This window comes from Galeopterus variegatus, unplaced genomic scaffold, assembly GCF_000696425.1.
Source record: "Galeopterus variegatus unplaced genomic scaffold, G_variegatus-3.0.2 Scaffold96, whole genome shotgun sequence".
Classification (NCBI taxonomy): domain Eukaryota; kingdom Metazoa; phylum Chordata; class Mammalia; order Dermoptera; family Cynocephalidae; genus Galeopterus; species Galeopterus variegatus.
This window is the reverse complement of record NW_007726207.1, coordinates 365,502-387,576: the sequence shown is the minus strand read 5'-3', so window position 1 is coordinate 387,576 and position 22,075 is coordinate 365,502. Positions and strand designations below refer to the sequence as shown.

The 22,075-nt window shown below is 38.8% G+C and overlaps 1 protein-coding gene and 1 pseudogene across 1 annotated transcript in view; one reads left to right on the top strand and one right to left on the bottom strand.

The window, feature by feature from the left end:
- MAN1A1 (mannosidase, alpha, class 1A, member 1) overlaps positions 1-22,075 on the bottom strand; it is a 165,870-nt gene that overhangs the window by 119,321 nt on the left and 24,474 nt on the right. The gene's annotated exons all lie outside the window — the stretch shown is intronic.
- On the top strand, positions 2,930-11,881 carry LOC103599173 (annotated as a pseudogene).

The window sequence follows — 22,075 nt, the reverse complement described above, 5'->3', positions numbered from 1 at the left end:
AAACAAAACAGAATAAAACTTCACTCAATGTCATGACATTTCTCCATGGCCAAAGAGCCCCATGTTGGCCTCACTCCAAAGTCCATGGCACTAATCCACATACTGCATCACCTTCCTTTAATGAGTCAGCAACAGTATCTTCCTTTAATGATCCAGACTGCTGATTTTCCAACAATCAAAACAATGTGTATAAGGTAGTATTTTCAAGATTTTCTTCTTATAAATTAATTTTATTAAAAAGTATAATAGAGTTGAGGTTCAGATAACTTGATCTATAATCCCTACAATGTCACTGGTTAGTCACATATTTATGTATGAATCATAGTTTTTGTGAGACTCTGTTTCCTTACCCTGTGAGGATCATAATTCCTCACAGGGTGTATGTACAGATTACATGAGCACAGACAGTGTTTTTGCACCTAGCATACTGCTTGACAGATGACAACTAATTACATGTTTATTATTAAACTTTAATCTGATATTGAAACCAATTAAATTCAATCATAAAAAATAGAAACCAATGAGCCTCTTTAAGACTAGTATATGAAATCCACAAAAACACCTTAAGATGACATTTGAGTTTTATTTGGTTTTCCCATTAAATGTACTATATTTGGTAAACTCTTCATTCCTGTAAATTTCCAAAGATACTTTATAAATTCAAAAGCTTTTAAAATACACTGGAAACCAAAATAGAAAAGTTATGAGATAAACTGTGCCATATGCAATTAATGACTTAAAGACAGCATAAAGTTTTCCCACAGAGGACTGTGTAGCTCTGTCAAAAATGATCATTTATATAATATACCACCAGTACAGAACCTCCTAAACTAACCTCTGTAATATATATTAACTTTTCTTATTTTTTTCCACATGGGAAAATCTGACACTAATTGCTTAGCTTCCTACATTTCAAAAGTTGCTGTAACACACTTCTCAAAATGGGTTCCTTATCCCATGGGATTTCCATGAGTTAAAAGTTAGAAAAGAAGAAAAGGATGTGGTCAAAATGGCCTGAATGGAGCATCAGGAGTGATTTCTTCAGTAACCTGTAAAGCATTGAGGAAGAGCCATACTGTTAACTGATCCCAGTGGTGGGTCACCTCTGGAAATGATTTTTCATAATAAAGCTAACTGTAAGACATCGTGTGTGCATGTGTGCACGTGAGCTTGGGCAAGCACGTGTGCATAGAATAATCACGAGATTGAATTCACAAGTCATATATAAAAGCAACCTGTTAACTCAAATTGATGACTTATGCAAATATTTGAAGACATCAAAATGCTACTAGCTTCTAATTTTATAGTATTAAGCCACTAGCAAGCTGAAGGACCATGGGGATGAAGACATTTAATTTCTCCAGACCTAGTGCTCGTGTGAGCTGACAGGACAAGAAGATCACTTCTAAAATTCAACTACTAACAAAGAAGTTCATGGACAGGTTTGATCCCCTGTCTTCACAGGGTCCCTATTTTGTTTTGTAGTCTTTCATCAACTTAATAAGGGTTCTAGAGCCCAACATCTCAAGTAGAAGGATTAAAATAGGACTAAACTAGAGCTTGATTAAGGACTTCAAATGCAGTATTGAAGCCCTCAAAAAAGAAGACAAACTGAAAGCAAAATCAAAGATTTTTTTTTCCTGCATTCTTATATTTTCTTTGGTAAAAGATATAGCTAACAAACTGTGTGAATGGAAACAAACAAGAGAGAATGACATAAAATTTTATAATAGCAATTCCCTTATTTTGACCCAGAGAAGATGAAATTAAGGCATTAGATATCAAAAAACAGCATTACTTCTCCTTAACTCTGTATTATACAAAAGATTCTTGGACTTGCACTTTCTTCTCAATTGGTATCAGGGCTGACTAATTAGGCAATATCATTTATTGAGTGTCTGCTAAATTATGAATAATAAGATATTAAAGGACTAGAAGGGAAGTACACAGGACTGTAACTCAATTATAATTTAATAGGTAATGTATGGAAGCTTAAAATCTGTCTTCTTACATATTTAATAAATGTTTGCAAGTATAGGAAAACAGTAAGAAATCTAATTAGATGTTGAACACAGCACTATTGCTGTACCTACAAATTTACTTTAAATTTTATGTCCTGACCTAATCAAGGACGTTAGAAAGAAAATGTTTGGGGCCGGCCCGGTGGCGCACTGCTATAGTGCGCCGCTTGGGAAGTGCGGCGTTGCTCCCGCCGAGGGTTCGGATCCCACATACAGACCGGTTCCCGCTCACTGGCTGAGTGAGGTGGGAAACGAGGGTTGTGATCCCGTTGCCGGTCCCGGTCCGGTACGGGCACGACACTGAGGGTTGCGATCCGTTGCCGGACACGAAAAAAGACAAAAAGGAAAAAAAAAAAAAAAAAGAAAATGTTTGAATTTCCCCAGATATGTGTAGATTTCATAACTTGCCATTTTGTTGCTAGGAACTTCCCTTAGCAAATATTTTCATTTGCTGAAGCTTTAATCTTATGATCTTAAATTTTTTATGATAGACACTAAAAATCTTTTTAAAAATTTCACCGCTTTTGCCAGACAGGTCTTACGAAGACTTTGGGCTTTCACTGCCCTCTTTAAGAAGCCTAGGAGTTCAAGTCCCATTTATGGCCCCCTTCTGTGGGGTCTTACAAAAAGTATGTATGGTTTGTACAATGTGATCCTGGCCCTGGCTGAACGATCCAAGGCTTGGTGCCTGATCCAGAGGCAGACAACTGAGGGCTGGCCATGAGTCTCCAAGGTGAGGCACCCTAGTGTGCAGCCATCGGTAATAAATGGAGCTAGGCCAACTCAACCATCTACTCTACCTAGAGGACTGCAACTGGGAGACATTCAGAGAGAACCTGGAGGCCAGACAGTGACATAGAAGCAGAGAAGAACAAATACACAAAGTGAAAAAGCCATAAAAAGAAGTTATGAGGCAGTTGAAGTCACAAGGTAAACAGAAAGAAAGGAGAGAGAAGAAAGAGGCGGCCGAGAGAGGCAAAGATGGGGTACATAGTCATTTGCATGGTGCACCAGTGGAATTATGTTGTCTGTGAAGCAGCTACAGAACTACAAACACTGTTGAATCCTGAATATTAATGAATTATCTTCACTTTTCCTTTCTTGTCCTCTTTGCCTGCTGTTTACTTCCCTGTGCGTCCTTACAGAAAACTGTATTTACTGAAAAGTAATGTGTAACAGCAGGTCATGGGCGTAGGCCCCTGACAAGCTGGGTTCATATCCGAGCTCTGCCATCACTAATGTGACTCTAAGTGAGGTGATTCGTCTCTCTGAGCCCACTTCCGCACCTATAGTATGTGAATAAATAAAAGCACCAGCCCCATTGGTTGTGGTGCTGATTACATAAAATAATGCATGTAAAGACCTTAACACAGTGCCTGACACACAGTAAGTGCTTAATACATTTTAGGCATTATAATTATTCTTATTAAAAACCTAAGCACGTCTTTGATCTTTGCAATCTGAAAGAGCTTCATAATTTTTCTGAGTAACATAAACAGGAGGGCCAAATATACACAAAACCGGGAAAATCTATGGTATGTAAAAAAAAAAAAACTCTTCATAAATATACATATATATTTTTAAAAATATATACAACCATTTGGTATTTATTTATTTATAATTTTTATTTTGTCAATATACAATGTATATGATTATTATGGCCCTTCACTGACACCTCCCGCCCTCCTCCCTCTCTCCCCTCCCCCCCAAGAATGTCCTTTCCGTTTGCTTGTTGTAACAACTTCAAAAAAAGTATAGTTGTTATATCTTCTCCCCCCCCCCCGTTTTTTTTTGTGTATGTTTGTGGGTAAATTAATTTGTTTATTTTTTAGCTCCCACCAATAAGTGAGAACATGTGGTATTTCTTTTTCTCTGCCTGACTCGTTTCACTCAATATTATTCTCTCAAGGTCCATCCATGTTGTTGCAAATGGCAGTATTTCATTCGTTTTTATAGCTGAGTAGTATTCCATTGTGTAGATATACCACATTTTCCGTATCCACTCATCCAATGATGGACATTTGGGCTGATTCCAGCTCTTGGCTATTGTGAAGAGTGCTGCAATGAACATTGGGAAACAAGTATACCTTCGACTTGATGATTTCCATTCCTTTGGATATATTCCCAGCAGTGGGATAGCTGGGTCGTATGGTAGATCTATCTTCAGCTGTTTGAGGAACCTCCAAACCATTTTCCATAGGGGTTGCACCATTATGCATTCCCACCAACAATGTAAGAGAGTTCCTTTTTCTCCGCAACCACGCCAGCATTTATCTTTCGGTGTCTTTTGGATTTTGGCCATCCTAACTGGGGTGAGATGGTATCTCAGTGTGGTTTTGATTTGCATTTCCCGGATGCTGAGTGATGTTGAGCATTTTTTCATATGACTGTTGGCCTTTTGTATATCTTCTTTAGAGAAATGCCTGCTTAGCTCTTTTGCCCATTTTTTGATTGGGTTGCTTGTTTTTTTCTTGTAAAGTTGTTTGAGTTCTTTATATATTCTGGATATTAGTCCTTTGTCAGATGTGTATTTTGCAAATATTTTCTCCCACTCTGTTGGCTGTCTTTTAGCTCTGTTAATTGTTTCTTTTGCTGTGCAGAAGCTTTTTAGTTTGATATAGTCCCATTTATTTATTTTTCCTTTGGTTGCCCGTGCTTTTGGGGTCATATTCATGAAGTCTGTGCCCAGCCCTACCATTTGGTATTTAAAAGGTGGAGGAAGAAAGAACGAAGAGCAGAAAGGGTCCCTTCCAGATGTAAGGTAATGTGGGCCGATCTTCAGTTCTGAAGGTTCATATACTGATTTTCATGAAATAATGCTTCTGCCAGGTACATTTGTGTAGGGGGTTTGTTTGAGGGATTTGGAGGCTGATCTGGGAAAAAAGATATGACCACAAGAAGCAGTAAGATATGACCACAAGAAGCAGTAACACACAAGCTTTATTGGGTAGTGCTTGGACAGGGTTGCATGAGAGGGTACATCTCACACAGCATGGACTGCGGGCTTCCATGCAGAGGAAGCAACCATGTAGGAGGGGATGGGGGCAATGGAACTCCAGGGTGACAGAGGTTAGGTTTAGGACTTAGGACTAAGTCATGTTGCTTAGCAGCATGGTAGGGGCTCCCTAGGTCAGAGAACTCTGAAGGGCGTTAGTAGCTTGGAGTCTTAATACCACAAAGCTCTATTTTTATCAATGGCTGACAAATGCTAGGTTAAGGTTTCACAGAATATGTAAAGCAGGCAGGCTCTAAGTGGTTAAAAATGTGCTTATTTGGGCTATTAAAATAATTAGATGAATAAAAATTTGAGTTTGGTGCTGGTGGGTTTTTGAGTTAATGCGTCTCAGCCTGCAATGAAGAAATAAGCAACCTAGAGGCCAAAAGACAGGCCCTCTTTGGCTCATTTGTACAACAGCTTGTGTTTGACACTAAAGGGAAGAAGCTCTGTAGGCCAGTGATACTCACTTCTCCGCTGTGCTGGAGGACACAAAGGTCTGTGTCTAGTTCAGGCAAGGATTAGGCTGGGAGATCCATGTAACTCATTGATTGTTAAAGCCAAAAGTGCTATGCCACTGCTCTTAAAATTATATTTAGGATTGATGCTTTGAAGAACACTGATTTTTAAAAGCCTGATAGCAGTTTCTACCAAACTTTGCTTAATATTACTTGAACGTCATTTATAAGAAACTTCTAGAATTTTCAGATAAAATCTCAACACAAAATAATTTTAGGGTCATTGTGTCAACCTTCTTTCTTTAAATGTTTGGTAGAACTGGGAAAGGGAAGAAAGGGACAAAAATAAAAAGTAACTTGAGGAAATTAACTTGAAGCTTCTCCAAACCCTTACTTATCCATTGGAAAAGAATTTCTAGATAGGTGAACACAAGACAACAGTCTAATCACCCCTTCCTCTTCTCATCTAATGCTATCCCCCCACCTCCCTTTCGCTGGGGAATGCAGACTTAGAGGACCAGGAAGAGCACTGGGCAGTGGGAGTGCTGGTACTGCGGCAGGGCTGTCACAGGTACATGAGGAGTGGGTTGCAGTGGTGAGCCTGGACCCTGCTGCCTAAGGGTCCGATCCCTCAGCCCCTTAGCTTTCTCATCCTTAAAAAAGAATAACTGGTTGTTACAAATGTACCACTGTGGTGGGGGATGTTGACAGTGGGAGAGGTTGTACCTGTGTGGGACAGGGACAGGATGCATATGGAAATTCTCTATACTTTCTACTTAATTTTGCTGTGAAAGTAAAACTGCTCTAAAAAATAAAGCTTATTAAGAACAGATGATATTATCTCCCTGACAGCATGGTCAGGAGACCAAATGTGACAACACATCTGACTAGCAGAAGACACTCAAAGAGTGTGACTGATCTTTATTCTCACATGCCACCTCCTCAGGGTCCTCCCAGGCTTCAGGAATTAGAGAACAGCCTGAAAGAAAGCGGACATTTAGCTAAACTCAGAGTGGGCAGGGCAATTCAGGGAGAGGGGAATTGATGGGATAGGAAAGAAGAGAGGCCAATGTTACCTAGAGGTGACACAATACAGAGCCCGGTATGACTCCGCATTCACAGAGAACGCAGGGCTGGAGTCTATCATAATCACAGCTGACAGTGTTTAGTGCCCTCTCATTTAACAGGTATCAAGATGCCACCTAGGACGATCTTGGAATCATCCTCACCCTGACACAGTTCTTCACTGAGCGAGGCCCTGCCTCCAGTCACATTCTAGCGGTCATCGCTCAGCACAGCACAACAACCCTCCCAGCCACAATAGTTTACAATTTTACCCCATATCAAATCAAAACACTCATTCATACACCTTGCTCAATTTGCCTCTTTCAAATGCTGAAGTACATTAGTCCTCTTTCCCTTTCACTGCCACTGCTAAGGTGTCCTATTTCCAAGATTCTTTTCCCAATGTTACAATGATAATAACTACTCATAGAGTACCTATTGATACCTGGGTGAGAATTATAAATGGGAATAAAGTAGGGTTGCCAGATTTAGGAAACAGCAAGATTGCATAGCATATACTATACTAAAAATACTACTTGTTGTTTATGTGAAATTCCTCTTTAACTTAAAGTACTGCATTTCAGCTGGCAACCCTAGAAAAAAAGGATAGAGCACATTCAATCCCTGGTTCTGTCTCCACTACCAACTCTATGGCTTGTGCCCTCGCTCTGCCTATGGCTCAAAAAGGGGGTCAAAACTGAAGGGCCACACAGGAATAGGATGGCCAGGTCAAGGGCAACTGAAAATGATAGGGAATGTGGTAAAACAAGAGTGAAGACCCTGACTACAGCCATTTTTCTAAAAACACTATGCTGGCTCAGGAGAGAAAATATCTGTTATCCACAGGTAGCCTGCAGCCGATCAGTATGCACTGCAACCCCTAGTTTACAGGCCTTTGTCTAGATCTAACTGCTGTTTTTAGGTCTGCGAGCATGCAGCTTCCCACCAGCCCTGCCTCCCACAGCTCAGCGAGCAGCTTCCAGTGCACTTCCAGCACAGGCTCCCCTCAGTGCCAGTTTCCTGGACTGCTCTGGCCCCACTGAGAGTGCCATCTCTTTGCCACAAACTAGCACAGTCCTTGAAACCTCAGATATGTATAGCATGACACATCAACTTCTCAGCAATTCTTTTCTCACTGGAGTAGTAGTTGCACATTTTAGAAAGTGTTTAGAATTCTAAATATTCTGTTTTACAAATGAAATGTGGGTTAGAGAGTTGGGAGCTGTCAAGGAGGAAGTGAAGAAACTTTGTCAAACACCTACCACACTGCACTGTGAGGGGAACTTGATAAAATTTACCACACCTAATCCTTACCACATCTCCCTGGGGAATTATTATGCCCATTTTACAGATGGGGAAGCTGAGGCCCAGCATCAAGCAAGGAAGAGGAAAGCTATGAATTCTCTCATTTTGATTCTCTCCATTACCCCAGCAACTAGAACCTTCACGTTTTTGCTGCTTGCAAACCTTAAAACAGGTAGCCGCAGCCTCTGAGTGCTCTCACTGCTCCACACAGAGGGCAGACCTCTCTGGGGTCCAAGAAGCTGTAGCTAGGCCAGGCACCAAAATCATATACACACACATCAGGCCTGTGAGCTGGCTCAGGAAAAGAACCTCACAGCACCGCCTTCCCCCGCCTGCCTTACATTCTTTCACCTCCCGCCCTTCTCTCCTCTCCACGTAGCTCTCAGCTCCAGCTCTTGACCCAACTCTTCTCCTGGCCCCAGACACTCCTTGGGCATACAAGATGGCTTCACTCTGCTCCAAACTGGCCTGCCGTTAGATTTATGGACAGCCATGAATCCCTCTCTTTCATGCCAAGCTGCTGACTACACTGACACCACTTCTCTTCTGCTGCAATATTTTCTGAGGTTTACCACCACCACCGGGGCTCCTGTAGAGTGGTTTTTCTTTCCTTTTTCCACTATTCTACTACTACTTTCTTGTTGCCACGTGTGCCAATTTGCTTGTTAACAGGTACTCAAGGCTGCCTCTTAACCACTGAGTGGATGTATATGTGTGTGAATTTTCTTCAGATTCAGATGTCCTGGATTCTCTTATAGCCAATATATATATTTTTAGATGGCAGAAGATATATAAAGAAAGAATAATTATTTAATACTACTGCATGAACCTAATGGGCCATTGAGCACTGAAAGAGTAGTTAGCAACAGAATTTCTTTAGACAGAATGTCTGATAAAGCCAGTTTTAAAAAATGAGAATTCGGGGCCGGTCCGGTGGCTCACTGCGCTAGTGCGCTGCTTGGGAAGTGCAGAGGCGCTCCCGCCAAGGGTTCAGATCCCACATACAGACCGGTTCCCGCTCACTGGCTGAGCGAGGCGCGGGGGCAACGCCAAGGGTTGCGATCCCATTGCCGGACACGGAAAAAGACAAAAAAAAAAAAAAAATGAGAATTCAAGTAATTGCTACTCTTAAAGGACTGATTGTCCTGTTTCTAAGTATCTCATTCTTCTAAGAAAAAGTCAGTTTCTAGTTCTAGCTCAAAAATTGGACTATATATATTTAATAGTTTTCTTTCTTTGTGACGAAATTCTGACATTATTTTATAAAACTACTGTGCTGTTAGTAAACGGAAGAGGGTACAGGGCAAAAACCAGAACAAAAATCAAAAAAGAAACACTTGATTAAAATGTTAAGCACATTTCTCTAAAACATTCTAAAGGATAGTAATTTAGCATTTGGAAAGTCAGAGGTTAGAAAAGGGCTTGTTTATATGTGAATAGCTAGTACATTCCTTTCTGGAAAGCAGCACTATAGTTGAGAAAATTTCCCTTACATAGAATAGTTTTCAACCAGCTGAGGGTCTATCACTTGCAGTTATTTCCTCCTCAGAAATATCTCTCCTGTGGTTAATGACTGTGGTCTCTTTATGCAGAAGATGTCATTCAAGTTCAAAGTTCAACCTCAGGGCTTTTGGTTGGTTTATTAGGCTGATTTTCTATTAACACTAAAACTGTACTCGTTAGATTAGCCCTGCTAAAATCTCTGTGGTCAATGAGAGGCCAGCAAGTGGCCTCTTGCAAGCCTGTAATACCAGCTGATCTTCCCTGGATGGTCCTCAGGCCAAGACCTGATAGGACTTTCCCAAAGCAGGAATTATCAGCAACTACGGATCTTTTTTCACAATCAAGAGAAAATGGTACCTTCTACTGGGCTATCATGACGCTCTCTTTAGATTCTAAGCTGATCTAAAAAACTATCCCATAGAAAACAAATGTTATTCTCATGTAGTGTCTCATCTCAACAGATTTTTTTAGTTTCAACATTTGTAATAAAAAAGCTAGCCTAAAAATTCTTTTAACTACAAGCTTCAATTTTTCACTACATTTATCTTTTTGCAACAGTGATACAACGATTTTTTTTTAAACTGAAATTTGCTATCTTTAGGGAGAGATTTGTCAAGTTCATAAAGACTAAACTTTTTATTCTTTTAGATTCCTCTTTTAAACTTTATAAATACTATGAAGTTATTAATAACTATTAGTAGTAATTAACAGTAAAGTTACTAATTATGAAAACAATTAGTGATCAATGAAAGAGAACTAGCTTGAATTTTATAAAAATGAGCGAAAGCCATGGATAGTTACCTTTTAAAATTGTAATTTTTCTTTTTTCTTTCTTTTTTTCTCTTTTTATTTTTAGCTAACAAATTGGCGCTAGAGTGTCAAGCCCTGTTCTTCTTCAGTTATCAAGAGGACACAGTTGCAGGACTGCAGGGAATAAGTATTCCTTTTTTTTTTCTTTTCTTTTGTGTGTGTTTTCTAAAATAGACTTTTTTTAAAAGAGCAGTTTTATGTTCACAGCAAAATTAAGCAGAAAGTACAGAGAATTCTTATATATTCCCTGTACCCACAAATGCACAACCTTCCCACATCAATATCATGCAGCAGAGTGGTACACTGATTACCACTGATAAATCTACATTGACACATCATTATCATCCAAAGTCCACGGCTTATATTAGAGTTCACTCTTGGTATTGTACATTTTATGGACTTTGACAAATGTATAATGACATATATCCACATTATAGTATCATATGGAGTATTTTCACTGCCTCCCAAATCCTCTGTGCTGTGCCTGTTCATCCCTCCCTCTTTCCAGCCCTTGGCAACCACTGACCTTTCTACTGTCTCCACGGTTTGTCTTGTCCAGAATATCATATAGCTGGAATCATGTAATATGTAGCTTTTTCAGACTGGCTTCTTTCATTTAGTAAATGCATTTAAGGTTCCTCAATGTCTTCTCATGGCTTGATGGCTCACTTCTTTCTAGTGCTGAGTTATATTCCATTGTTTGGATGTACCAGTTTATTTATCCATTCATCTGTGGAAGGATATCTTGGTTGCTTTCATGTTTTGGCAATTACGAATAAAGTTATTATCAAGAGGACAGTTGCAGGGCACAAATGCTTCCTTTTCAAATTAAAACCCGAAGTCACTATCCTCTTAACTAAAGCTTTGTGAATTGTAATTTTGTAAGTTCTTACTACTTGAGGGTAGAATTCATAAAAAATAGATTGGGTAGAAAATGTCACATTATAGGAAAATTTGTTTTTTTGTTTTTTTAAACTTCTGAAATGATTACTCTTAAAATTGTCCATTACTGACAGAATTTCCGAGTGAGCCTGCAGACGGTGCTGGCTGCCACACCAGAGTGAGGTGGGGGCCTACGACAGCGTGGATTACAGAGCCCTGAATGAGGACCTGTGCTCCTGGACACGGGGACTCAGTTCACCCAGCTCAAGTGGGAGGCGTCCAGTGAAGTGGCACCTCGCAGGGCTTATGCAGAGGGGGAGTGAGTGGAACGTCTGTACTGATACATGGAGAACGGAAAGGTGACGCTACGGCGCTCAGACCCCTCAAAAATATGTGTGACTCACCACACCAAATCTGACCATGAAGCCACCCTGAGGTGCTGGGCCCTGAGCTTCTGCCCTACGGAGGTCACCCTGACCTGGCAGTGAGAAGGGGAGGAACAGACCCAGGACACAGCCTGTGGAGACCCGGCTGCAGGGGATGAAATCTTCCAGAAGTGGGCAGCTGTGGTGGTGCCTTCTGGACAGAGGCAGAGATACACATGCCACATGCAGCATGAGGGGCTCCTGAACCCCCTCCCCTTGAGATGGGAGCCACCTCCTCCTCAGCCCTCCATGCTTATGATGGGAATTGTTGCTGGCCAGGTTCTCCTTGGACCTGTGGTTGCAGGTGTTGTAATATGGAGGAAGAAAAGCTTAGTTGGAAAAGGGAGCTATAATCAGGCTGCCTGAAGCGATAGTGCCCAGGATTCTGATGTGTCTCTCACAACTTGTAAACTGTGAGATAGCCTCCTTGTGTGGGACTGAGTGATTAAAGATTTGTTCAAGCACTGCCCCTCCCAACCCAAAGTCACTACTGTAACTTCAAGAGCACCTGACTTATTTTTCTGCAAGAAGCATCAGAATATGTCTATGGGTCTGTGTTCCTATTAGCATGTGAGGGGACACTGGCCCATCCCTGAGCACCAGGACCCCTTCCCCACACTGACCTCTGTTCTCTTTTCTGATCAACTTTCTGATCAACTTTCCTGTTCCAGCAGAGGTGGGGCTGGGATGTCTCCATCCCTGTCTTAACTTTATATGGCACTGAGCTACAACTTCTTACTTCCCTATTGAAAAGAAGAATCTGGATGTGAATGTCTTCAAATTCTTGCCATAAGCTGTGGTTGATGGGTTAATCTAAGGAGATGAAAATTCTCAAAACTTGAGAGTGGAAATAAAACCTGAGAACCTTCCAGAAATTTGAAAAAAAATTGTCCGTTATTAACAAATACATGGAATAGTTGTCCTAGAATACAAGATCTTGTAAGATTCTGAAAGTAATCGTTTTGTATACTGCAGATAACAATTTTAGAAATTATCTGGGCTTAACAATAATAAAAATGTATAAAAAGAGAATATTTTAAAAACTGCTTATGAAATGTAATATTTATGTACTACTACTAGAAATGTTGGTTCCTAAGCATAATCTTGAAGTTGGCAACTAGTGATTCTATAAGACTTAAAATCATAATTGGTGCGTCCCTCAAAAAAGTATTTTCTTATCATCCCTGTAATAGAAATACCCAGCATTTATTGAACACTTATATCAGGATGCAGGAGTATGTAAAATATTTACATATTCTCTTAGTTCCTCACAACAACCCTGCGAGGAAGGTACTCCCCCCATTTTGAGTCCATTGCACAGAGGTTAAATAATTTTCCCAAGGTCAGACCTTGAGCAAGTGGTGGAAGTTGGCTCTAAATTCAGGCTGACTCTGAAGCCTAAGACATATCGTCTTACACACTGTCCTGAGCGAAATATGTGACTCCTGCAATGTGAGGGAAACTTGCCTGCCAAATAAACTTCCAGATAAAGTGTCACTCATGTGTTGTTAGTATATATCTTTGTATATTTCTATTACCTATCTAATTATTCTGGATAAATTTAACTCTTAAGAGTGACACTTTCAGAAACATGACATGCAGAACTAGCCTCCAATCTTCCTTCATTTGAAATTTTGTGAATTCAAGGAAAAACATTAAATATATTAGTAGATTAAGGAACTGAGATGAGAATGACTCTTGCTTCTGGTGCTTCATAGGGATAAAGTTATCTTCCACAGGTTGACAAAGGACTTTGCTTTTCATAAATTTTAACTGCTAAAAGTTCCTTCCTTTGAAACATATTTGTTCATTTCTATTTGGGCATCTCACACAGTAATCTCATAATCTTCATTCTTGGTTTCATCACAGATGACATTTCATCACCAACAGAACACCCTAACAATTTCATTTTGTGGCTATTAAAAAAAGACATACTGTTCAATATACTAGTTTAAATGTCAATAGGACTCTAAAAATTGCCCATTAATTGGCAACATCATACTTCTTGTTAAAAACATGCAAAAACCCCAAAAAGTAGAGATATTATTTCTCAAAGCTCTCTCTACTAGTTTCATTTAAACTTCTATGGTTACCGTGTTACTAAGATATGTTACTAAGATTACTGAAAATGGAAACAATTATTTTGGACTACATACAGTACAATATTATTTCTTTAATTGAAACATAATTGATTGTACATATCTATGGGGTATAGCATTGAATATCAAAAGCAGTATGCAACATGTGATGCACAAATCAGGATAATTAACATATTCAACATTATACAATGTAATAATTTTTTGTAGCCCTTTACCAATTTCTTGCTAAACCCCATCCGTCTCCCCCTTTCCCACCTCTGGTGGCCTCAGTTCTGTCCTCTCCTTTTGAAAGCTCAATGAATTACTGTGATTGTTGTATCTTTCCTTCCTTTTTAAAAAATTTGTTTATTTTTTAGCTCCGCACTTATGAGTTAGGACATGCAGTATTTCTCTTTCTGTGCATGGCTTATTTCACTGGACATAACTCTAAGTTCACCTATGTTGCTGTAAATGGCAGTATTTCATTCCTTTTCATGGCAAAGTATTATTCCATTGTGTATATATACCATATTTTCCTTATCCAGTCGTCCATGGATGGACATTTAGGTTGGTTCCAACTCTGTGGTATTGTTAACAGAGCTACAATGAATATGGGAGTGCAAGTATCCCTTCAACATGATGATTTCCATTCCATTGGGTATATACCCAGCAGTGGGATTACTGGATCATATGGTGGTTATATCTATAGCTGTTTGAGAAAACTCCATACTGCTTTCTGTAATGTCTGTACTAATTTACAGGCCCACCAACAGTGTAGGGTTCCCCTTTCTCCACATCCTCGCCTGCATGTTATTATCTGTCTTTTTCATAATCGCCAGTCTAACTGGCATAAGACATCTTGATGTGGTTTTGATTTGTGTTTTGCTGATGCTTAGTAATGTTGAGTGTATTTCCATGTGTCTGGTAACCATCTGTATATCTTCCTTGAGAAATGCCTATTCAGCTCCTTTGCCCATGTTTTAATCAGGTTACCTGTATTTTGACTAAGTTGTTTGAGTTCTTTGTACATTCTGGATATTAATCCCTTGTCAGATACATAGTTTACAAATATTTTCTCCCATTCTGTAGGTAGCCGTTTTACTCTGCTAATTGATTCCTTTGCTGTGCAGAAGCTTTTTAGTTTGATATAATCCCATTAGTTTATTCTTTCTTTTGTTGCCTGTGCTTTTGGGGTCTTACTCATAAAGTCTTTGTCCAGTCCTGCTTCCTGAAGTGTTTCTCCTATGTTTTCTTTTAATAGCCAAAGCAATCCTGAGCAAAAAATAAATAAATAAAATAAAGCTGGAGGAATAACACTAACTGCCTTCAAGTTACACTACAAAGCTACAGTAACCAAAACAGCACGGATGCTTGGACCAATGGAACATTATAAAGAACCCAGAAATTAACCCACATACTTACAGCCAACTGATCTTTGACAAAGGCAACAAGAACATACATTGTGGAAAAGACTGCCTCTTCAATAAATGGTGCTGGGAAAACTGGACATCTACATGTCAAAGAATGAGTCTAGACCTGTACTTCTTGGTATATACCAAAATCAACTCAAAATGGACTACAGTACTATTTTTTAAGACAAGCACTAACATCCTACAAACCATATTTTCTATGGATTGAAGATGATCCGAGAGATTTTGCAAGTGATGGCAAGTATTTCCTGGGCCTGAAAATACATTACTCTAACTATTCTGGTAAAGCTTTAAAATCTGATAATGCCTGATTTTTTTCCCCCCAAATGGTAAAAGAAGATAATCATCATTCATTCTACTGTAGCTAGATGGCAAGTACCCAGCATTAAATATACACCAGATTCAGTGACCTGTTAAAATAAACTGCATTAGTTAGTATTAGCTTTGAGTGCAATGACTTCCAATTTTGTTCAGCTATTTTATCCTAAAAAATCAGGCAAAAATCTCCATAAATTTAATAAGAAAAAAATGGCAAATTTGTCAGCAGAGGTCAAATTATTTTACTGTTTGAAAAGTGTAGACAAAGCTGCAAAGTAATAAAAATGAAAAAATTGGTATATATATTTTATACATTGAAGATACTACAAATCGATTCACCCTACACCCAAAGCTCCCTTTCCCTTGTGTATCCCTGGAACAGAAGCTGTAGAAGCCAAATGTGTGCTTTCAGCCTCTCCATAGCTATTGGTGACTATGTGACAAAGTCCCAGCCAATGAGACACTTGCCAGGGTCTGCAGGTAGACCTGCTTTCCCTTTCTTCTGCCTTGAATGAAGGTGTGACACATACAGATGTGTGGTCACAGTGGCTGTTCTGCTACCATAAATGAGACGAAAGCCAGGAGAACTGCGGTGGCATAATCATCACGGAGTCAGACAAGTTTTGTTTAAAGTTCAAACTAAGGTTATTTTGTTATTAACTGATCTACTACCAACCCCTAATGAATTTAACATTTAAGTAGATTTGGTTGGTTGCTTTTTTAAAACTTGAGTGATCAGATTAAAACTGGACTTACATAATACCCCCAATTTGGGAAAAATAGAAAGTTTTTACCTGCAATATTTCATTTCATAATATTGTCTGGTAGCTGAGAGCACTCTAAAGGTTTGACAGTAGTATGATAATAAATAGTATAATTTACCAAAGAAATTATGGTAGCCAAGTGCTGTGATCGAGTTTTGAATGAGTGATGGGGGGGCACAAATGGTTAAAAAAAGAGGTAGTATGTAGTTAGCGTTCCTGAATTCACTTAGAAAACAGCAATATCATAGAACAATTTGAGTAGTTTACCTCCACCTTGTCTGAAAAAAGTGAAATATTTGTTGTGATAAATTATTCAAGTAAGTATTGTTATCAAAGAAGACTGTATTATACTTTTGGATAAAAAAACCTCAAAAATTAATTAAGGCATCTCCTATAATATAATTTATCCACAGTGCTAGTAAAAACCGAATTACTCCAATAATTGCATAACATTTTATTAACTACATTAAACAGCTTTAGCTTTCTGAAAAGGTTTCTGGTTAAAAGGTTTTTTTTAAGACAGTATTTTTACTAAATACTGTGCTTCTGATAACACTAGTTGAAATGTTTGATTTCTATCTACTTTTATGGAGTATGATAAGTAGGTTACAATTTCTCCTTCTCAAATATAAGATTTCTCTCTCTCAAATACGTATATATATATATATATGTGTATGTCAAAGAATACAACTTTTTCCCAAAGTTTTATTATGATGACACCAAATCTTATTTAAAACAGGTCAGTATACTTGTGATCTTCCACTACCAATTTCCATATAAACTGACTCTCTTATACTATGTATTTTCTTTTCACTGTTTGAACAATATTAGAATTCTATACCCTTCATTTCTGGAAACAAGACTGTTGCTCCAAATAGAGAAGTATGACCTTCTACTGTTGAGAGAAAATACCTTCCCAGTTCTGAATATAAAATACTGTCCTTGGCTTAGGACTCTCTAACTTGATTTAAAATATTCCTGTTTAAAATGCTCCTCTAAACCAGGAGAATATTTTGCCTTCTACCTGGATCCTCTGTCAGGATTTATGAGGGATCTGTCCATCCTGCCTGCTTCTTTGGTCTAGTCTCAGAAGGTCACCCTTCCAGCAACTAACTACTCACCTATGAACTGTACTGACAAAGAACAGAGGTCTTAATGGATCAAATATGTGACCTACAAACATTTATGCTGGGCAATGGTGAGGGTGTTCAGCAGCCTCAGTTGGGCAGCAGGGTGGAACCTGTCCTAGTACTAAACGCTCCAGACCAAATTCCATTCCCACTTGTTCCTCTGTGCCAGGCTGAACCATTCATTCCTTCCACAAATATCTTCTGAGCAACTACAGCTACATTCAATTCCTGTCCACAAGGGGCTCACCAGTGCACAGCTATGTGTCTATGTGACAATCTTATCAACGTTACTAAGTACTGCAATTCTGATTCTACTCCTGCTTTTTTTTCTCTTCTTGACTTGAACCTCTGGGTACTGGTCCCTGTTCACCTTTGACCCATGACTACTATGATATGCTATTTCTTTGAAATCCAGACCACTGGCAACCAACCATCTCTTGTAAGGGAGCTGTCCTCCTAGTACGATCCCTAGTCTTTGGGCCTCTCTAGCCACCACCCCAGACTATCGCAACAAAATGTCATTATAAACACTTAAACCAGGCAAGAAGCATAGTCCGTGGTGTTTGCTACTCAGCCAATCCTGTTTATAGTTCTTTCTATACTATAGCATATGTAAATGCTGATCCGCTGTAATCCAAGTCTCCCTTCCTTGGATCAACCAATCTTGATGGAGAAACTTAAGCATTTTTCTATATTTCACCAGCAAAGCTGTTACAAGTTTTTCCAAACTGTTTTCAGCACAAGGCTCTGAATTGTGAAATGGCAAAATAAGATTTGCATAACAGTCATTTCAAAATTGAAGGAAGGCCTTAACTAGTTTTCAGCTGCTATGCAGCTTGATCTTTGATGTGGTGCTCAGGCGTGCAACCAAGTCCACAGCAAGGTGGCTGCTGACAGAAGAGGTTCTCCATTCTAGCAGCCCGAGAGCACAGGAAACCAGCTAGACTTTGCCTAAACCCTTGAAAGACGCCAACTGCATTTAAAGCTGATGCCTCTTAATCACAAAGTCTGTGAAGCAATTATCACTGTTCCACCACTTTAGAAAGCATCGCAAATACAAACTTGTGAAGTTCAACAAAAGGTCACACTACAAAACATTATCCTGCTGTAAACTCCTTTTCCCAATTTCTACCCCTAATTAAAAAATATGGAAGATATGATTTGAAACAAAAATGTTTTGTTTCTTCCTTTTAAATGAAGTGCCAGAGTGCTTCCTTTATGCCTATAGATTCAAAGTTGTAACATAATGACCAAAAGGGACTGAATGGATATCATCCTCACTGCAACTAACACTTTCCTTTTGCCGAAATTTATATAAACCAAGAATGTGTTAAATACCACAAGACAAATTTCCATTATAATATGACCATAATCTCATATATTTTATCAATATTTAGCAATTGTATCATTAATTATGTAATTGATTATCAAGTATTTTTGAGCACCTAAGTGATGCCCAGCATGCACGTCAGTGTTCTGCTTAACCCATAATAATGATTTACAACTGCAGGTTATTGTGTTTGCGTCTTCTCCAAGTAGATAACACAGCAGAAGGTATGTGAATGTACCAGATTCTTTCCTACCCTCCGTGGACATCAGTCTAATGTAGGTGCTGATGACTAACTGACCAATCATCAAAAGGGACAAATTCTGTGAACACAACCATGGATAAATAGAGTCTTGGGTAGTGATGAAGACAGCGTGAATAGTTAAAATCCAAGTGAAGGTGATGGGGTGAGGGGTGGTAGAAAGAGGAGTAGTTGAAGGATATTCTAAAGAATATTCTGAATTATGAGATATGTCTACGGGGTGGGAAGGAGTGAAGGCAGCAAACACACAGCCTTGGATATTATTCAAAAATAAAAATGACACTGGAAAAAAATGTTTCAGGCCCTGCAAATCATACACTACAATGTAGGTAAATTCTAAACAGGTAACTGTAATGGGTAGTTAGTTATCTTGTGTATTTCAACATACATAGTAACAGCAAGTTCCCAGATTCAAGTAATTTCTTTCCTTTATAATCATCAGAAAAAAAAAAAAAAACAAAAACAAACAAACAAAAAAAAACACCTTTCTGGAAAACTAGGAAATTAAGAAAATTAGAAATTCTACTCAATTTTTCACAAGAGCAGAGTATTTATTACCCCAAATTGTATATTCCACAGGTTAAACAAGCTCTTTCCCTGTAATATCTGTTACATAGAAAAATGAACAAGTAGATACATAAAGGTTTTTTTTAATTACTAGAAAAAGTTTTTTCTACTATTCATTTCATTATAGAACTCAGAGCCCCATGGCTCTCAGTCATTACACATCCTATTAAAATCTCACTAATGTTACACGAATCTTATTTGCAAATGAAGTTGTTACTAAAACCATAAAAGGTCACTGGTTTAAAAGAGGTTTTCTTAACCTTGGCACTACTGACATTAGGGGTGGATAATTCTTTGTTGGGGGTGGGACCCTGTTCATTGCAGGATGCTCATCAAGCATCCCTGCCTCTACACACTAGATGCCTGTATCCCATCCCCTCAGATGTGACAACCAGTATCTCCAGGCACTACCAAATGTACACTGGGGAGCAAAATAGCCCTGGTTGAGAACCAACATTTAAAGCAAGCTGTTCAATTAGAATAATAATCCTAATATTTACATAGCACTATGTACTAGTCACAATTCTAAACACTTTACATATATAAACACATTTAACTTAATTCTCAATAATAACTTTTTTTTACAGATGAAGAATCTGAGGTCCTGGGAGGTTAAGTAACTCGCCCAAGGTCACTGGACACGTAAGTAGCAGAAAAGGAAATAAAATGCAGGGAGTTTAGCTCCAGAGTTATTCTCCTAACTTCGACACTGTACCTGCTAAGATGCAGGAAGAATAAACATAAATAATTATTTTTCATTCAAGACTTTTAGTAGTCTTATAATACTGGTCACCTTAAATACCCCTGGGCTCAGAATACTCATTTTTAAAAATAGGAACAATAATGGGATTAAATAAAAGATACTTTATCAAAGGCACTTAATAAGGCTTCAGCAAAAGTCCTAAGAATGGAATATTATTCCTATTTATCAATACTCCTTACATGAGGAAACATCTTTGCTTTCCTTCCTGTTTATCTATAATAGTAAGAGTTGGCTATACAAAGGAACTACCATAAACCTAGCTTCTTTTGATTTGAGTTACTCCTACCAGAAACCTGAAGCACAAAATACCTCTTAGGTAATAGCTTCTGTTTGTTGAGCACAAATTTCAGCAACAGGCCACACAATTTGCCCATGGCTTTGAGTAACTCTGTGTACACAGGGACCGTGCTTGGCTTCACATACTGTACACACACACAGTACCGAAAAGTAGTAAGTAGAATGAACGACCCCCCCAAAAATGTCCACACCCTAACCCCTGTACTTATGAATATTTTATTTTAGATGGCAAAAAAGAATTGATTGATATAGTGAAAGTTACCTAAGGATAATTAAGATGACCTTAGCACAGAGAAGTTAGACTGGATTATCCAGTGGGTCCAATCTAATCACATAAACCCTTAATTGCAGAGAACACTCTTCAGCTGGGGGTAGAAAAGATGTAGCAGACGGGACAGTCAGAGAGATTCAGTTGAACAGGACTTGATGGGATGTTGCTGATTTGAAAATGGACGAGGTGTGCTCGCTTTGGGAGCACATACACCAAAACTGGAATGATACAGAGAAGATGGCATGGCCCTTGTGCAAGGATGACATGCAAATTTATGGAGTACTCCATATTTTTAAGAGATCTATTGTACAACATGGTGACTGTAGTTAATAAGAACGTATTGTATCCTCAAACATTGCTAAGAGGGTAGATTTAAGTGTTCTCACCATCAAAGGAAAAGTGTATGAAGTAATAGATACGTTAATTAGCTAGATTTAGCCATTCCACAATGTATGCATATTTCAAAACGTCATTATGTACACCATATATATATACACACACATATATGTACACAATTTTTATTTATATGAGTGAATGAAGGAATGAAATGAAAAAATAACAGAGGGGCAACAGTGAGGAGACAGACAGGTGGTTTCAAGGAGCTGAGTCTCCTGGCTTACAGCCAGCAAGGAAATGGGGATCTCAACCCTACAGTTGTAAGCAACTGAATTCTTCCAACTATCTGAATGAACTATAAGCAAATTCTCCCCCCGAGCCTGCAGATAAGGGCCCAGGCCCACTGACATTTCATTTTTGGCCTTATGAGACCCAGAGAAACCAAACAAGCCTGCTCCAACTGTGACCTACAGAACCATGAGATACTGGTTTAATCCACTGAGTTTGTGATAATTTGTTACAGCAGCAAAAGAAAACTAACACACCACACAACATGCCCAAGACAAGGAAGAACAGTAATTCACCCACTGCCATAGCAGGAATTACCAAGTGGCAGATAGGGGTTTAGAATACTGGTCTTTCAAACCCCTAAACTATTCCCTTAAGTAATCAATATCCATATAGGTTTCCTAACATGCAAATAGTATTGCATCCCTTCACTTACCAGCTCCTAATGGCAGCCATGAAAGGTAGGCATTAACAAGTTTTACAGATGAGAAACACCCTCAAAGGCCTCTGTATGCACACAGGGTTGGACTGTTAATAAGTGACAAGGCCAAGAGCTCTTTCATCTCACTGCTTTTGCATACACTGCCTTTAACAGGAAGAATGTAATAAACACAGGGGTTTAAACACAGTGAGTCATAAAAACACAGGGAAAAAAATGATTTTCTGCTGGCAGGGGATAAGAACAGGTAAGAATTTATGGAACGCATAAGATTTAAATCAGGTCTTGATAGACAGGACAGGTATGATTTCAAAAGATGAATGGTAAGACCTGATTATTTT